Here is a 4733-nt window from a genome sequence, read left to right on the forward strand (position 1 = left end):
TTACCTGGCAGTTGGAAACACTCCGTAACTGAAAGAACTCCGTGTCCATGGCAACACCAAACAAAAGATGCCAGTCGGCCAGGCCAGAGAAGGACCGTTAAAGAGGGGGGAATAGGATGCACTTGGCCCAAGATGGCAGAGGCTAAGAAACATGCTGTTCTCCATGGGAATAGGGGAGCAGGGGCTGGTGGAGGAGAATAAACCGGGACAAACACCCCAGGGTAATCGCCTCAGAGCAGAGACTATCTCCCCCATTGGATGTTTGGGTCCCTGCTTTTTTATCGAATGGAGGACCTTCTTGATGCTGATGAAGAAGGCGACATCGAGTATTTGGCCTACTTTGTGAGCTGGAAAAAATGACCTGAGGGCTCCAAGTTTTCTGGAAAATATTATATTTTTACTAAAATAGGCACAGTCAATAGTCATCACAACTTGGGGGGAATTCTCATTGACTCAACCTACCATTTCATAGACATTAAATAAAATGATCACATCATTGTTAGCTAAAAATACACTCACGTTCCTACTTGAGGACACATAAAGGACTGGAGGAAATGCTATAACCAAGCAGAATAAGCTTCAAAGAAGAGGAGACGAAGCATTAGAAATGTCCACATACAGATAACAATATGCAAATTGCCACATAGAGAGAAAGAAGCAGAGAAAGAGCATGTTGCCTGTGTGCCTTCGTACATGATCTGAGGATGAGTAAATGGTCACACTTGAAGGCAAGTTGGGGGAAGCTTGAATTCCTGTTTCTTTGGTATTTCCGTAAAGCATTGTGAAAGTCAAACATGGCCACTGATATCAGTGTCAGGGTGATAACCTTCAGGTCAGATCAGAATAAATGGAGAGTTGCCTTGGGATGGTGACTGCTTGCCCAAAGGCCAATAAGTTCTTGAGGAAAGAACACAGTGAGAAGCTTAGGACTGACGAACTATTCAAAATGAACACCACAGAGGTGGCACATATAGGGAAGTAGCTGAGGTGTGAAGCAGTGTTTATTAAGATCCTCTGTGTGACAGGGCCAGGAGATGTGTGAAGAGTGATGAACATGCTGTCTTCACCTGATTGCTGTGAGCTAAACCAGCAAATTATCTTAGTGTGCAACACTCACTGGTGCAGCCAGTGTGCTCTATAGCTCCTGTGGTTGCCCCCAATCATCTTCCCTTAGAGTGGGTTCTGTGCACACTGGGACCCACATTTACCCATGTTATCAGAAGGGATTTGCTGACCATGCATGGGAGGTGGCAATTCAGAGCTTCAGCATTTTTCTGGATTGTCTCCATGTGCTGCTCAGCACTCATTGTCCACACTTCTCTCCTGCTACTGGGGATGCTGACCTTTTGGATTTTATCAACACTCTCCCTTGCTCTTTTTTCTCCATTTGTGTTGAGCCAATTGAGAAGTCCCAATGGGAAGAACAAAGGTGCAGAGAGTACAGTCAATATTTTTAGGCCCTGGGCACACTGTCAGCTACTCTTTGACTATAGCTATGTCAAGTGTAACCCAAAGTTTTTCATAACTTTTAGGTGCTATCATAAAAGGTAATATCCTCAAAATTTATCCCATACAGATTGACTTTTGTGCTTCTTTTTCATACAGGTTAAAACACTATTTGGCATTGGTGTGTCATCTTTAAACCATGTCTTAATTACATGTTTTTTATTGACTTGGCAAATATTGGTATGATCCAGAGTTCTTTGTTGTCGATTTTCAATGGAGTCACATGGTGGTCAGACTACACTTCTTGTATGACTGCTGTGCTTTCAAGTGTATGAAGTCTTGTTTGATGACCCAGAAGGTAGATTTTGTATTGGCTAATATTTCAGGATCCTAGGGAAGAGGTGTCTATACTTTGCTGTTTTGAATGGGAGGATCTATATAAGTGAAAGGAGTGTACTGAGAGAAATTCAAGGAACCCTAAGTACATAGCTCCTAAATACGTACATGTAGTTTCCACACAGGTAAGATGTCAAATTCTTCCAAACAATCTATGGATTTAATGTTATCACAGTAAAAAAAAAAAAAAAATCCTACTAGACTTTAAAGTATTTCAGGGTATGAATTCATAAGCTGAATCTAAAATTCACATGCAAATACAAAGAAATGTATTAGTTGTGTTTAAATTAGACAAAACCAATCAGAAAAAAAACCAAAAAAACTCACATACTACAAAGTTAGAGGTTAAGAGTGCTTGATTGGCTAAACTTGCTTGAAATTAACAAAACACTGTGGACTAACATTAATCTAAATAAACAGACCAACAAAAACAAGATGGAATCCCAAAAATATACCATATATGTGCAACAAACATGGAAATGCAACACAGTCATTCAGGACAATTTTTCCAACATATATTGTCAGGTCAATTGAATAACTTCTAGCCAATCACTTCTCATTCCATCCCAAAATTACCTTAAAATGAACCATAAGACAATCCTGACAATATGAAAAAAAAAAAAAAGAGTTTTCAACATTCCCAAAAAAATCACACTAACTCTTCAGCAATGGACTCTAACCAAAATGAATTTTTTGAAATTCCAGAGATAGAATTCAAAAGGTTGATGATAAAATTTCTCAGTGAAAAATCACCTATGGGTACAGTGTGCATAGGTAGGGGTGGAGAGTACACTTAACGCCTGGACTTCTTCACCACTATACAATAAATCCATGTAACCAAAAACCATTTGTACCCCCTAAAGTGATTAAAATTTTTAAAAAAATAAAATTGCTCAATAAGATCCAAGAGAAGGAAAGCTAACATAAAGAAAATTTTAAAACTATTCAGGATGTAAATGAAAAATTCTCCAAAGAGATAGATACTTTAACAAAAAAAAACAAGCTGAACCTATGGAAATAAAAACTAATTTAGGAAAGTTCAAAATGCAGTGAAAATTCTAACAGTAGACTACAGTAAGTAGAAGAAAAGACATCACAACTTGAAGACAAGGTTTTTAAATTAACTCAATCAGACAACAGTAAAGAAAAAAGAATCAAGAGAACAGAGCAAAGTCTCCAAGAAATGAGGGTTGTGCAAAATATCCAAATCTAAGAATCACAGGCATTCCTGAGGAAGAAGAGAGAGCAACAGGTTTGGAAAACCTATTAAAAGGAATAGTTGAGGAAAACTTTCCTGGCCTTGTGAGAAATGTAAACATCTAGATACAAGAAGCACAGAGAACCCCTGTAAGAGTCAGTGCAAAATGTTCCTCTCCAAAGCATATAGTCTTCAGGTTATGCAAAGTTAATGTTCAGGAAAGAATTTTAAGAGCAGTCAGACAAAAAAATCAAATAACTTATAAGTTAAACCTATCAGACTAACAGCAGACTTCCTAGCAGAAACTCTACAAGCCAGAAAGGATGTGAGGCCCTATCTTCAAACTCCTCAAACAGAATAAACATCAGCCAAGGATTTTTTTTTTTAATAACTAAGGAACATTTATTTACTTTTCACTGAGACTTTATTTTGAGGACATAGCTAAACTGCATCACTACCCCCACCTCAGCTTGAAGAAAGGTTAGTACAGTGAATGTTATAAAGGAGACATCAACAGTTGGAAGGATTGCAGCCAACATTAAATGACAAGGCACAACTTTCATCTAAATCATCATAAAAATGTTTAAGTAAAAAAGAAAAAGCAAAAAGGGGGGCAGCAGGGGTTTCAGATTGAACAAGATCCTCACATTTATGGAATACACTCCATTCTGGCTAGAATGTAACAAAATGGAAACAGGATTCCTACAATACAAAACTCCCACTACAGCTCGCTGCACACACTCGTGTTCCACGCCCACCCCATCCCCAATGTTTCCCACTCATCTACCTGGATTATTTCCCAACCTGCTGGGCCTGCCGGCAAAAGAGCACATAGATCTTCTCTTTAATCCACTCTTTGTTATACTGTCAGTTTAACTGGGTACCAGCTCGGTAAACTAGGCAGCTGAGGTCTTCCAGATCATCAATGAAATCAAACTGACTGATGGCATATGTGATCAAGCTGTTAGGATTCATCCTCTTCTGATGTTCTTCTTACATTTTACAAACACCTTCCATGCACTCGTTCACAGACTCATAGTCGGCATAGGTCCTGCCTTCCGGCCTCTTGGTGGGCTGCACCAACAAGATGGTGTGAGACATAGCACCAAACTCTCCTCACCTGGGTTGCACCAGCAAGATGGTGTGAGACATCGCACCAAACTCTCCTCGCCGCAGCCACAGCACACACTGCCCCCGCCACAGGAGCAAGCTGTAACCCAGCCATGGATACCTGGATTATGAAACCAAGTTTCATAAATGAAGAAGAAATAAAGTGTTTCTCAGAGAAGCAAATGCTGAGAGAATTTGTCAACACTAGATCAGCACTACAAGAAATACTCAAAGGAGCTCAAAATATTGAAAGAAAAAAGTTGAGGTGATTCATAAGTACAATAAAATTTGTGAAATAATTTTTTAGAAAGAAAGAAAAAGGTTGAGACACAAAATAGAATAACACTGGAAATTACAAAGCTCACAGGGCTTATAGAACACCAATACAATAAAAGGGGACAAAACCAATTGAGTAACAATGAACATGATGAATGGAACAGCATCTTACGTATTATTACTAACTCTGAATATGAATGAACACAATGCAACACTTAAAAGATACAAATGGACAGAAAGATTTTTTTTTTTTTTTTTGGAATTAAGGTCTCACTCTGTTGCCCAGGCTGGTGTGCAGTGGCATGCT

The 4733-nt window shown here is 38.9% G+C and overlaps 1 pseudogene; it reads right to left on the bottom strand.

The window, feature by feature from the left end:
• Window positions 1–3832: 3832 nt before the first annotated feature.
• On the bottom strand, window positions 3833–4141 carry LOC110596098 (annotated as a pseudogene).
• Window positions 4142–4733: the final 592 nt, after the last annotated feature.

Source organism: Carlito syrichta, unplaced genomic scaffold (assembly GCF_000164805.1).
Source record: "Carlito syrichta isolate Samal-C Ts95f unplaced genomic scaffold, Tarsius_syrichta-2.0.1 Scaffold306787, whole genome shotgun sequence".
Lineage (NCBI taxonomy): Eukaryota > Metazoa > Chordata > Mammalia > Primates > Tarsiidae > Carlito > Carlito syrichta.